At 41.2% G+C, this 15,334-nt stretch overlaps 1 protein-coding gene across 9 annotated transcripts in view; it reads right to left on the minus strand.

Annotated features, from left to right (window-relative positions):
* ptprfa (protein tyrosine phosphatase receptor type Fa) overlaps nt 1–15,334 on the minus strand; it is a 115,086-nt gene that overhangs the window by 82,894 nt on the left and 16,858 nt on the right. For all 9 annotated transcript variants that reach the window (XM_053886959.1, XM_053887001.1, XM_053886969.1 and 6 more), the window contains exon 2: nt 156–309. The gene's annotated coding sequence lies outside the window, so the exon portion shown is untranslated. The remainder of the gene's footprint in view (nt 1–155; nt 310–15,334) is intronic.

A 15,334-nucleotide genomic window follows, 5' to 3' on the forward strand; every position in this document is an offset into this window, starting at 1 on the left:
AAATGGGGTTTTTGTAAAAACGATACACTGTGGAATATATTCTGACAGCAGATGCCATACCGGTCCAAATTAGACCACTTTCCAAGTGGTTCAAGAGTTCAAGTTTTGTAAGCATAAGCCAGCTTTACACTGACATGGCTGCAGGTTCAACTCACCTCCTCTCCATGGTCTGCAATAAATGTTGATGTGGAGCGCTTGGTCCTTCTGTGGCCGGCAGTGCAGACAAGGGCTGATGATGACCACACTCGACTACAAAGTGGTACACAGCGGTGTCTCCTCCAGCATAGAGCATCTTTGGTTGAATAGGTTCTGCAAGATGTCAGTGAAAAACAAAATGCAAATAGAGTCAGACAAATGGCCAGTTAATGTAACACAAGGCAGTTTCTATAAAACATTTTTGTTAATTGTGTATGTCTTTAAAAACATTTGGAGCTACATTTTGTAGTCCATCGCCTTTTCAGACAATTTCTATATACTATACTATAACTTTTTCTCACAGCAGAGGGACTGAGAGAGCAGAGAGGGAAGGGAGAAGGGGAGGTTTGAACAGATCTTGAGATTGAAAGGCATATCACATGCCACTCATTTCATATGGGCTGGTTGAAATGGTTGGACGGTGTTTTACAGTTCCACAGGTGACAAGAATGTTTTTATGTTACCGCATTTTAATACACAAAGTAAATATCATAATAACCAACATAAGCAAAAGCTATAAGAGGCCAGAAGAAGCTCTTTCCAAAACTGTCTTTATTTTCCTATAAGGTTTGAGGAGCTTGGGCATTCAGGAGACGCTCTAAGTACAAAAGCTGATCCTCTACCTGTTTAGCTTTGACTTTTCATTTTGGAAGCCACATTTAGGGACTTTATGTGTTAATAGACTTAGACTTAGACTTTCTTTATTGTCATTGCGCAAAAACATACAATACTATGGCAACGAAATTTCGGTCTGAGGCCTCACACATCACACATCAGTTAAAGACACGTAGATATTAATGGGTGACCATGTCAACAAACACAGGTATGTTTTAAATTAGAATTGACTCAAGCTCTTATAGTACACAGAAAATGACACATTTGGCACCCACGGATTGAGTTTGGCAAATGCTCTGTAGAATACTGATCTGCAAAGATCAGCACTCTCTAGTAATGAACACTCAGTGACTGTCCTGTAATGATACAATGTGCAATGCCAGGCTCTCACTGTTATGGTGGGCATGCATTTACAAAAGCCCTCCTTTAAAATATTTACAAAAATATGTATACATGACACACAACCAACCCAAACAAACTGAAGTCTCCAGGTCGACATTGTTGTTGCCAGTCTTGTCATGTTCATGTCAGGATATTGGTGTGGATTAGTGGTAGGTTATCATGAGCTCAGTTGTTCTCTTCTCAAGAATGTTTCAACACATCACAAATGAATGTCACAGGCTGTCAACACTGGACGAGGTCTGGAGCCCGTTTGGCTGCGATACATTCACATTAGTGAATCGGGGTCACAATAATCCGACCGATCTTGTGTGTGAAACTCTAAACCCTTATTTAGTGCCATACTATTTAAACAAACCAAATGAAATCATCACAAGCTCTGCTTCACTGGTAAAAAGATAGCTTTGGACACTCGGCACGCAGACGTCAACCAATACCGAGAACCCAAACTAGAATTTCCAGCGCTGGGGAGATGCTGAAATAGAACCTCTCAAGCCTGACTCCCACCACCAGACCCTTTTAATAATCAGTGTCATATGTAATCTGTGTGGGAATGCATGCTGAAATATGGATCCATTAGCACAGGCGAGGGGAAATGTCTGTGCTCCCGATGGCGTTTCAGTGGTGGCGAGGAGTTAGTGGCCCGGCGAGGTGATCAGCTTTTATAAAGCTCTCACCTGCTACATGACCGACTCAGCAAAGCCCTCCAGCTTCCCACTCAGAGACAGGAGCACACTTCATGACCACAGGAATCCAATTGTGTTCATCGGTAGCGATCGGTGGTAACCTCTACAGAACACAGTTGATGATCTACGCAGATGACGGTGTGTGTGTGTGTGAGAGTTAACGCCTACTCAGGGACTCCTCAAAAGGAGGAAGGCTGCAGCTTCACTGACAGTAATGATCAGCTCATGTCTCCCCTCAGTGGCAGGTGTTGGGCCTCATCAGTAAAACAATCTTCATAATGAGACGACATTTTTTTCACTGTACCATCAACCGCAATGTGACAGGCCTCCATAGGAAATCATCACAGCCTTAAAGTCGTCCCAGGAATAATGTTGTGTACACTGAGCTGGCTAGAAATTAATGTTATTTTTGAAAATAGTGTAACACTGGATGAAGTATTATTTTACTTTTAATTTTAATGGGGCCAGTAGCTGCTTATTTAGGGGACCATTGCGATGGCAGTGCAGCAATATAGCAAGATTTTCATGATGATATATCATATAGGAGGCTGCCTCCTCTCAACCATGTCCATTTGGTTGCAATATTTTTCACAGGTTGAAAGACCGTCACCATTGCTCACAGCTCCATCACCAAATGAAGTGAATATGACCCTATTGGAAATGCTCATGAACGTGTTGACCACTAACAGCATATGACAGCCATCACTAAAGAAAAGTTCCGTCAGGCACTATGTCATGTTCTTTGAGTCAAAACCACACACAAACTGTTGATGTAAGAACACCACCCAACGATGTGCTCCTCACACAGGATATAAAACTAGATTGTATCTCACACAATTAAAGATTAAGTTGGTGATGCATGTGTAGATGCTTCAATACATATTGTTTTCATCCCTACAAATTATATTTTGAAATAGAAAAGCGTAAAATTTCATACATTTGGATCAATAAAACTGCTTTTATGAGTCAGTAATTGTGATCGCTCACACAATAAATTAATAGAAACACACAAAAAGACAGACATGAAAGAGTATTTGTGTATTTCCCTTCTGCTACAAGACCTACCAAATGTTATTGGCAATACTGCAGTTTTTGTCACCACATGGAAGTTGATTTAAATCAGGAAGTTAAATGTATCATGTGTTTAATACAAAGTCTGTAAGAATGGTTTCTGTTTTTTTTTTTTAATTCATTTTATATTTAAAAAAAATAATTTTAATTTTAATTTTTTTAATTTTTCAACTTGGCTTGTTCATTATGCCATCAGTAATTCACAATTTCTACCACGCCAGACTGAACTGACTCAATTTTTTTCGTATATACTCAAGCTATAGTTTCTGCCAGTGGGGAAGCTCATTGAAGTGTCAGAGACTCAGAAAACGTGTGATTTTGCTGAACGTTAACCACGTTCTGCATGCACAGCGAGGCAAATATGGCTGTATTCTCGCTCGTGTTTAATTAGGTATTTTTCATCATCATCTATAGCCACGTGTCTCACAAAAGGGTTGAGAGCAGGTGTGTGGATGAAGCCTCCGGGCCATGAGGCCATAACTGTCACATAAACGTTCCTCACTACAAGCCAGTCGATAGAAAGCTCACAGCAGCACCAGATAAAGGATAAACGCTCCTGTCGCCCTCATCCATCTCTGATACTAAGGAGATCCTGGGACTGCGATGCGGCACCATCTGTTGCCTCACGTCATATTAACCTTTCAATTTTTTTTATTTCAGCTACTGTTTTCTCCATCTATGATAAATGTTAAATTACCATTTGCCATCTATCCATCCATTTGGTTCTATTAATTCAAATATCACCTGCTGGGGCGAATGTGTGCATTTGTCTGTGTGTACATTTGGTTTGTGTCGCTCTCGGGGACTTGTCAATGATCCAGAATCACGTAGGGAAGTGTCGTGTGTATGTGTGTGTCTTTGTAAACACAGTCTTAACAGTGCAGAGTCAGCCACAACAGTGATGTACCTCCCTTCTCCTGCTGTTCCGGCTGCCATGGCTTTAAGCATTTTCTTGCACATATTAGCAAACAGTTAGCTTAACATCCAAACCATAGAATTTTATAGCCTTATCTGATATATTTGACACTTTTGAACTGCAATCGCTAAATCTACATCAGGAAGCAGCCAAGGAACTCATATTCTCTGTTCTCATATCAAACAAACAATCTGCCAGGAAAGGGGAAAAGGAAGCATCTTAATCATATCACAGTGTTTTGTGGTATGATAAAGTGATTTTTTTTATTCTGGGATAATCCATGGTCCACAGGAAGACTGCTAGATGGCTCGATGAGGATAATACATACACGATAAGCACATGCTTCTGAGGAGCGGTCAATACAGAAGATCTCTAAATTGCCTGCACAGGAAGTCTTTCAAATCAATATTGCTTGATTTATTTTGTAATATTCAGAGCAGCTGGTAAGACAGGAAGCAAACATACAAGACTTGCTGGCATGAATGATGACGATCAAAGAGAGATGACTAGCTATTAACCCCATTTGTATGAATGCACATTTCCAAGAAAGTTTTTTAATGCTTCAGGAAACTAGATTAGTGAAACTCATGAATTATTCAAAACACTGGCCAAATAAATTGACCTATACATCTGAGTGTGTAGACTGCAAATGAAGCTCTTAATTCTGGATGTGATGAATACCGTCAATAGGCAGCTGTTTCACTGCAGCCACCTGCTTCCCAAGGAAATTGTTGTGTGGGGCAGTAAACAGAGAAGAATATTTGAACATGTTTTCACAACTGACTCACCCACAGACCAGAATCTTTCAGGACGACGGATCACAATCCACAGACTGTGGAGTGCAGTATTGCCTCCACAGGGAATATCACTGCCTCAACACCTTCCTCTCTACACTGCACAGCACCTCTCACTGATAGTTCCAAAAGTTTTGTGATGACTCTGCAGTTGTGGGAAAAATAGAGAGGTGAAGCTGGAGTTGTTTTTGTAAAAAGACCAAGTAGCTGCAACCTAGCTGTACCTGAAAACATCTTGAGATCGTGTAGTCCAGCTGGTACCACGACAGACATTGTTGACTCAAAAGAAACTGAAAATGAATGAATGAAATTCCCATCTTGAGGAGCATCTAACATATTCTTCACATAAGTGGCAACAATTCAAGGATCGGTCGTGTTGGTGTAAGTGTTGGTGTACTTGCACTCAATTCAGATTCAGCTTTACACCAGCAGTATAATTCAGAGCACCTGGTGAGAACAACTGATACCAAGTCCAGTCCCTGAACCGCGTCATGAGTCGTTGATATTCATGGATGCAGATTCCTAATAGCAGGTGCGCGCAGGAGATGAAGCCTGTGTGCTCCAGCTGCATCAGATCTGCTCCAGCTCTGTGAACCTGCCCATGCTAATGATGTTTGGACCACATTACATTAGCCAGAAACACTTCAACAAGCAAAATGGATGTTGAGAAGCAGCTTTCAGCACACACACACCAACAGAGCAACATTTCCATAATGACTCTGCAGAAGGTTCAGATAGAGAGATTGAGGTGAACAGGTTCCATGTGTGCTCAGAATGTTTCTAAAGAAACAGGAGCGAAAGTGACATCAAAGAGAAATTACTAAGAATGTACCAAATCTCCAGTAACCAAATATATACAGCCAGATATTGAAAAAAAGTCAAACAATATGCAGTACATCTGACAGCCAACTACACCCTGCAATGAGGTGCCGTGGTAGAAGACCTGGCACCCTGCTACAACAGCAGCATCTCTCCGTGTCACCGCACAGTTTGCATCACCAATGATGACTATGAAGACAATCACTACTACGATTATGACAGATCGCACTACTATGATACACATATAAGTCTCTTTGAAGGCCTGATATATATGAAAACCTTTTTTTTGAAAAGCAAAGACAAATGAAATGTTTAAAAAAAAATGTCAGAATATTCAATACACTGTTCTTTCTTTGAAAAACATATGTTGTTGACAGTCACATGACAAACATGTCAGCCACATTAGATACTTGGAATTTGGCCATGCATTTAATTTTATTCCACTTAGGCCACATATTTTAATTGTGTTGCGTCCCCAGAATTTATAGTCTAAGCAGCACTCTCAGCTCTAGTGTCAGCAGCTTGTTGATTTATATATATTCTCATAAATGAGACCAACTTAAAGAAAATCTTTTTTTCTATCCAATATGCCCAAAGATTTAATGAAATGTGCTTTTTTGGGATCAAAAATATACAAGGACTATGACTTGTTCATACAAAGAAAGGTCACTTATGGCCGTATTACGGTGATCGCTTTAACAAATCTGCAGACCTTGAAACAGAAACTGTGTGAAGCAGTTTGGATGCAGATCAGCTCAACAAACGTCAAGGCCACGGTTCTCAACTATAGGAGTGACCATTACACGCAAGGAATTAGCTCCTGTCTGTTTTGGGAGAGGATCAGATCAAGAGAGAGGCTGGTGTATGTCCAATTGGCACAGAACAGTGCAGACCCAAGGCATGCCGGAAAGTTATATCTCGCAATTGTCCTGGGAACACCTTTGCATTTACCAAGAAGAACTGGAGGTTGTTTGGAAGGTGGTCTGTCTTGGACCTACTGTCAATCTAGTTCCAAACACCTGAATCCAAGCCAACTTTAATGTATCCTGGGTGCACATCTGAACACAGGAGACGTTAGTCATGCATGAAGGCACAATGTCCTGCATTTGCGTCTTTGTGCTTCTTGGTTGCAAATGCTTAAATAAAGGTGGAACCACTGCAGCATGTTTGCTTCTAATCATTTTGATTGAAACAACACTTCCAGCCACTGCCAATTATTCTCATAGTCACCTTTTATTTCTTTCAGTGATGAGTCGACATATCATATGTAATTCGGATCTTATTGCACCAGCATGCAGTTGCTCTTATTGGGCCATAATCAGCTTCCAGATTGAAAAGTAAAGGTTATGTGCTCACTAAAGACAATCAAGATGATGATTTGTTCTACTTTAGAAGAAGTTTTTTTTACTATGCACCACGCACAGATGCACTGTAAACACTATGCACCACCAAGAACACAAATTATAATAAAAAAAAATATATATATATCAGCCTTTTTCAAACTTACTACTATACAGACTTGTATTGCCAACTGAAGAAGAACATCAGACGAACATCTGCTTCATTTGAAGCTGTGTGCGTGTGTGCAGCGTGCACAAAGTTTCCTCTGCGAATGAGAGTCACACTTCTGAGGACTTAAACGCTGAAAAGTCTTCATGATTTCAGTGGAAAAAGAGAGAGGCGCGCATGTCGAGTCTGCAGAGAATTTACATTCACAGAGCGGCGCTGGCTTCACTGAATCATTACCGGAGCACCGGCACACAAGAACAAACATTAGTGGTCCTGCATTGCTGTGATCCGCAGCCAATAAAGAAATTCAAAATGATGATGTCGACTTTCAAAAGCGCTGACGGCAGATTTAATAGTCGATGTTTTGTATTTTTTTGGGTCGTCACAACGAGTCGTCTAATCTTGACAGCGTGATCCAAACAAGTAAACCCACTCATGTTGATCAACTTCTGGGTCTAACTCAGAGCCCTGTGCCTGACAACAGTAAAACAATGGTTCTTATAAATAGACTTGTATTATAGAGCTCTGCTGCATGAGCTGATCTTTTTCATTAGCAGTTGTTTATATCTTCATCAAATTCAAAATAAAAACTTCTAAAACAAATGATCACAAAAGTTTTTTTTTTAAGTCTGTCATATCCTGTGGACTTTTAATATATTTTTGTCTTGGTACATTTTACATCACTTCTCCTTCACTATTGATTGATGACTGCTTGAACTCTAAACTGCCAACATCGGTCTTGTCTGACAGGTCGATGATGGATCTGCATCTTCTCAGAAATACCTCGACAGCGAAACTCAGAATGCCAAAACAGAGAAAATCAGGATAAAAGCTGGCAAGTAATATTCAGAGGCACAGCAGATCACTTCTATTCGCTGGTGACAAGTAAGAGCTGACACAGAGGAGACATTGGTTCATGATGACTGATTCAAACAAAACAAAGTTTGCTGTTGTACCTCAGTTAATGTTGAATAAGGGATGCTGCTCTGACAAAACACATGCATATACGATGCAGCATAATGCAAATTCGTATATGAAAGAACGGTGTTGGGCATGAGAGGATGGATAGAGGGGAAAATTCATTACAACGACTTCAGACTGAACAAACCTAGATTATGTTTGTGACATGTGCAGTACACAGACTACCACTCACACCTACAGTATCATCACTTAACCTCTGGAGTTTTTGGACAGTGGGAGGAAACCAGAATGTGGTGACAAGCCAAGTGACAAGTGTATGGAAAACATTCAAACTCAGAGACAGAGTTGGTCCAAACCCACAGTTGCCTCAAGATGGATTTGTTCATTCGTCAGAGAGAATGCATCACTGACCACTGCCAGTAGTTAAAAATGTTATAACATTTTCCAAGCAACCCAAGCTTAAAACTATCTGTGCAATTCATTACAAATGTTTCCACACAACTCAACTAATAATATGAAATTATGAGAAGTGACTTTAGCCGTTGCAGCCACATCAGACAGACGCATCCCATAATTTTAAAAATATTGGCTTTGTCAAAGGTTTTAAAAATCTGAATTGGTCCATGTCTGGCATCTGAGATTCAATTAATCTTCCCTCACTATGGCACAGACAAAATGACATAAACCCAACAAATCTATCTGTGCTGCGTAAGTGTTTGTCATGTTTTATTGAACGTGATAACCTGATTGTATATTCAAGTGTTTCTGTGAAGATCAACAGAAAACTGTCTCTTAGCCAGCACACACATATTTATCAAAGTAGGACAAGAGTCTTTCTTTTGTCAGCACAAAGAAAAGCCAAATAGTAGCTTTACCCCACAGGAAAGAAGTCGCCGCTTAAATCCTTCAAAGCCAGAAACCAATTCGGCTCCCTCTGAATACGTTTGGAGAGGAAGGCTAAGTCCTTGTGGGAGCAGGGTGACTAACACCCCCACACCTGCACACCAACCAGGAAAGGCTCTGTCTGCCTGCTTTAATGCAGCGTTTTAAACAAAATCTCTTACGCTGGTGAAAACAGCTCCTCTTCCAGCTTAAATCCACACAGACGTCTTAAGCCTGCAATACGATTATGGGATGCAGAGACCAAAGATCTGCTTCATGAGAGAAGTATAGTGTAGGCTCTAAAATGGTGGTTCTGCTCTCTGCCTGAGCCTCAATCATAAATATATGTAGTTTATCTCCGATTGCCTGTCACCACCATGATACTCAGGATAAAGGTGTCATGATTTGACTGCTGCTTTATCTTCTATAAACAACACTAACAAAGCAAAATATCCTGCAAAAATATTTAATCTGACTTCAGCTTCTCCCATCAGAGGTTTCCACAGCAAGTCAGCCTCCTCTCCATTATCCTCTCTAGTCACATCTAGTGTCTTCTCATGAACCACATCCATGACCGTCCCTCTTTCACCTGGCACCTCTATCTGTAACAGTCTGTCCCCTCCCTAACCGAACCCCAAACCTCTCCGCATAAGAGGACGAAAACATTTCTGGTCTTGTCCTTGCAACAGAAAACCTTGCTTCTGACTGGCTTTTGAGTATTTATCAAGCCTCTCATGTCTAGCATGGTTTTTGCTGGGGTCCAGTGGTACAACCTGAAGCCTGACTCAGCAGAATATAGCAGAAAAGATTCTGCTTAAGGTCCCAATGCTGGCACACTGTCTCTGTTTCGTATTGTACATTTCTGTACACCATGTTGTAGATTTGCTTTTTTAGTTCCGTTTTTTTTATTTTTTATTTTTTTCTTTGCATCACTAGCCTGCTAGAAAAACCACCACAGCACCTTGCACTGTGAGCTGAACGCCTGGTTGTTTTGACCGTCGCCATCTCGCATCATCTCAGTACACAAATTATTAGCAAACACAGGATGTGAATGCACGACCATGCACGTTCCACTCACTGTTCACGACATGGCATCTGAAAGTGATCACAGGACACTTGACAGGAGTGGCCAATAGGGGTGTATGCAGATTTAGAAAAAGGGAATTAAGAGAAAATAAGCATTTCATGTTGAGCTCCAAGCTACTCACAGATATTGTCATGTAAAATTGATGCACAAGCCACAATCACAAGCTGAATGTTGGGCCAATGAATCTTGCATTTCCAAACAGCATTGCAGCTAACGTGCAGCTGTGTGATGACAATAGATTTAAGATAATTGAACTTTATTTGCACCCAGAATGAGGGTTAATAGCTTTATTGATCAGCGCAAGATCTGCAGAGGTAATCACTGCTTTTGCTATTAAATTCAGATGAGTGACAGAGCAGCAGCATCATTTTCTATAATGAATAATTATCAGGAATATTAACACACTGAAGCAAAGCTGTTTGCATGACTGCACCACAGCGGTTGTTTAAGGCTGCACAGTCCACTGAATGAGAATCCGGCTTGAGTGGCCCGATGCAGCCAGTGGAGCCAGGAGCTCCACACTCCAAAGATGACTGAGATGACTATGGAGAGCACCAGCCACTACCAAGCCCATCACCTCTCCCATGGACATTCTGATGCTCAGCCAGCATCTTCACCAAAGGCCTGAGGTGAGACATGGATGGTCTCTTGGACGTGAAGGTGTGCAGGTAGGCTTCGAGTCAACCCTTCTCACCCAGCACACCACAAGCAAGTGATGATTCTGAAACAAAAACCTCCTGGTTCAAACCCATGTATGGCACTTCCAGTTTGATTTGCTCAAACATGGATTATTTATTTTTACAAACTGGAAGTTTGTACATAAACCAACAATTTTGGAAACATTTTATTGAAGTGAAAGGGATGGAAAGACATAAGAATGATACACTATTAAGAAATGACCTCTAAACGTAAATGAAAATATTAATTCAGTCCTTCTCAAATAGTGGGGCGTGGTGCATTGCCGGGGGGAACATGTGACTTTATACTTTTTTGACGTAATAAAATAAAGTGCAATTGCACATGTTTTTTTTTTTTCAGGCAAATTGATGAGTCCTTTCTGTTACAGACAAAAACAATGTTAAGTTAAGTTGGTCAATATTAATTTTTTTTTCCATTTCTTTAAAGTTAACAAGGATACAATGGTAGGCAGGGGTGTACTTATAATAACTTTATAGACAAATGATACTATTTACAGAGGCGGCAGAGAACGATGGGATGCGAAACGTTTCCTTCTTCCTCGGGGGCGCAACAGGAAATAATTGAGAAACACTGCTTTAATTCAACACTGACTTGCATCGCTCCAAATGCTCCAAAAGGATCTGGCAGGTAACACTATAGCCACAGGAAGAGCAGCTAAGAGAGCTGCTCCACTCACCTCAGCTTGTGACTCACCTGGAAACACATGCTGTCGTCCACTAGGACTCCCAGGAGAGTCTCATTAAAACCTACATCAAACTGAGGGGACAGAGACGGAGCGAGCCGTGGGACTTGGGGTGAGTCTCGGCGTATCACTAAACTAATTAAAGTGGCAGTCTGATGGCGGGCCGCAGAGAGGACAATGACTGGCTCATTATTTACACTTCAGCTGGCAGGGGGAAATCCTGATTGTCACAAATTGTGCTGCCAGTTCCAAAAGAGGTTTTCCTATGGACAAACACTGCTCCCAGAATATAACCAAACTCAGTCACGAGCATGTGACCACAGTTTACACAAGAACCAAATTATCTCAACCAGGCGCACGTGGCTGATCCAAAAGTCTTTTACCAGGGTGTCGAGTCTAAAATGGGACGCTAGATTATTATTATTTTCTCCATGAAATTGATTGCACACTTCATTCTCACAATAACATGAATCTGTCTGGAGTTACCTAAGAAATACTAATGGTGCTACGCACTGTTGAAATGCAGAACTGCCCTTCTCAACTGTTTTGACAGTTGATCTGGAAAAACCAGGCAGCAGTTCGGAATTCTCCCCTTTCCCAATCCACCAGCACAGAGTCAGGAATCAAACATTGCCTATTAATAACATTTTTTTTTTTCGTAAAATTTCTGTTATTTTACAACTCACCCACTGTAAAATGACCGGGTTTTGGCAACATCCTCAGTCCTACAGTATGTTGTGCCAGGCGGCCTCATGTGCTTGGCTCACGCCCGACTCGCCCTGCCGCAGACCAGGAAACATACAATCTCTAAATTAAATAGGTTAGTCTCTAACACTGTTTCAGTAAATCACAAACGTTGCGTACTTCTTCCCTTTAATTAATGAATCTGTCCACCCCCAAAGGCAGCATCCAAGAACTTAAACATGATCACTCCACTGACAATGTACAGAACTTTATGAAAAAAAGAGAAAAAAACTGCTGACTTTCTCTCTGGTTTCCTTTTCAGTCTGACTATTTCAAAACCTTATTACATTGAGAGACATCAGTCATGCCAATAATCACTCAGTTTGTCATCTGATGCGGGTGCGTATTCTGAAATTAGGAACACTTCGATCCAGAGATCTTTCTCAGGGGAGCCCGACACACATCCAACAATACGTCTCTTGTCCTGCTCCACTGGAAAACCTGCTGGATGAAAACATCCTTTCACTAGCTGTTAAACCAGGTTAGAGGCTTCAGTCATTCTGCTCCTTTTAAACAGGGGTCATCGATGGTTCAAGACCATGTGACATGAATCTTGCCGATGTGCGACTGACCTGACTAGTGTTAGAAAGGTTCCACATATAGCCGCAGTTAAAGAACATGTGCTCCGCAGTCGAGACTATTAGTTTTCATGATGCTTTAACTTGACACTTTAGCAAGTTTATCTTATCTATTTTTTTTCTTGTGTGTTTGTGGCAGGGTCCATTGCTCTGAAAAAATGCCATCCCCAGAATGAGAGTTGAAGAAGGAGAATATACAAATCTTTAAGTTAATCTTGAAAATATTTCACCTCCACCTCAAAAGAAAAGGTGAGCAATCTCTCACTGTGAAGCCTTTTGGAACAGAGGTGCTGTAAAGAGTCAGACATCAATGAGAGTCAGACGCTGCAAGACAGAATACGTGTGTGAGTGAGAGGGAACACTGAAGATGAAGGAGTAGAGGAGGTGAGAACACATGAGGTCATGTATTGCATGAGATTAGTAATCTCAAGTGATGGACATAGATCAAGAAATTGGAAGAAGAGAGTCGTTCCAGTTATCGAATTTGGAAAACAAGACAATGACATCCACAAAAGCAAGGTCTCCATAAATAGCTGCTTCAGGCATCTACCGTATAAACCCTGTTGGATGAAGAGGAACCATAAATTCACAGAAGGTGTTGGTTTCTTTCAATGTGTTTCTGTGATTCAAAACTTTTATGTTCAGGGTAGCCATCTTGGATTGCGTACTTGGGTTGGTTATTTGATGAAAGAATAAAAGAACACAGAGCATCACCCTCTCCTTCACCTCAGATGAAACCTTTAAACCCTCAGCACATGCTGCATCCATCATGAGCACCCCTGCCTCCCACGGTGCTACAGAATAGTGAGTTTTGGACAGATAACTTTAACATCCTAGTAAGGAATTATCTCCAAGCCAAAATACAATGAGTTCTCTTCCTCATGTAACGGAATCTATGGTGACCAATGAAAACTAAAACTGTAACTCTGTAAGTGCCACAGCGAAAAAGAAACATGCACTTACCTAAGAATGTTATTCTGACTTCATCATGGTATTACAGTCTCCAGCTGCTCAGGACATGTCAGCACAGGGGCAGTGGCAGATTGCTATGGCCCACAGATCTGCCAAGCCCGGTGGGTCACATCCCTTCAGAGTCCAGGCCAGACTGTCGCTGAGCCAGGAGCAAGATCTCCTGCCACCAGGGACGTCATGCTCGCAGCGAAAAAGAGCCAAGCACCCTGTCCTGTCCTTACTCAGTTCACAACTGACTGCATTAGCACATCATGTACGTGACATATGGTCATGATTCATATCCGCCAAAGGAGCCAGTCGAGTGTAGCAGAGAGGACAAAACTTGTAATGCCAAAATATCATAGATGAAGATGGTTGGAACTCTCAACACAATCTGATGTATGTCACAGCTAACATACATACATCATCAGTCGGCTTAGTAGTCCTGGGAGTACACCCTGGACAGGTCGACAGTCCACCATTCACACTATTGTGTGCCCTGTGCATGTCTTTGGACTGTGTGAGGAAACCGGAGAACATGCAAACTCCATGCAGAAAGGCCATGGGGCGACTCAAACCCGCAACCTTCTGGCTGCAAGGTAAGAGTGTTAACCAATAGGCTGCTGTGTGGCCCGCGACAGCTAACAGGTAGCATTATTATTCCGCAATATTGGTAAACAATGAGATCTGCAATTTCTCATGCTGCACTGATGCCACCTTAAAAGCTGCTTGAAATTCAGCTACGGGAATTACGTAACAGAAAGATGCAAAAGCTAGTATGCAAAATGTGCGACTCCAGAACAGCACGGGAATTTCCAACCTTCACATGATCCGTCATCTGACACTAAGATAGTAAGACGAAGCTTATTTGAACTTGAACAGTATTTATTTTCCCAGTTTGAGCTGTGTGTTCTCATTGCCGGGAAACGTGTTCGTAAAAAAATTAAAATAGTCTGCACAACACATTTATTAAAGTTCTGTCCACCGTGCAGTATGGTGCATTTCAGTACTATTCATCCACTACATTGTGTGTAAGAGAATTTCATATATGACTGTCTATACTAACATGCACATATATAGTCAGTGACGAAAGCAGACCAATGTGGGTGCACTAAAACATGTATGGGTGTATAACATAGTAATTGAGCACTGCCCACTCTTTTGCACACTTAGCTTTTTACTTTGTGCGTCACTACATCTTTATTATAATACATATATGTTCCGGTACACTGTATATTTTAAATCTTTTTTAATTGGAGGGGCGTGAAGAAGTGCACCTCGCACTCTACAGTGTATATTGTGTGTGTGTGACAAATAATGGACGTCTTCAATCTTGACCCTAAAGCTTCCAAAACTTCACAGCTCATATTCTGAATTTGAAACAGTTATCAGGTCCATCACAAGCTATTTTCTGGTCTCCATCTCCTCTGAAATAAATAAAATAGTTTCATTGTGATCAAGAATACAGCCAATAGGAATTATAATCCAACGTCTTTTGTTTGATAAACATTGCTGTTTATGACTGGAATAAAAATATAAGGCCAGTAAATAAGAATGAATTGTCAGATAATCTTTGTTATTAGGTAATTTGTGACGTTAAGAAGATGTCATAAAAGGCTCTGCGTCCTCAGTGGTGCCGGCCTCTGTGCGTCCATTTGCCAACTTTGGCAGGTGATGTGAACTTTGTGATTGATGGGGCTTAGGAGTAGGTGAGCCCAGGGTTGCCAACTTGGTGACTTTGTCACAAAATTTGCTGACTTTCCCTTTTGGCACAAATCTGTTATGC

This window comes from Synchiropus splendidus, chromosome 1, assembly GCF_027744825.2.
Source record: "Synchiropus splendidus isolate RoL2022-P1 chromosome 1, RoL_Sspl_1.0, whole genome shotgun sequence".
In the NCBI taxonomy this organism is placed as follows: Eukaryota; Metazoa; Chordata; class Actinopteri; order Syngnathiformes; family Callionymidae; genus Synchiropus; species Synchiropus splendidus.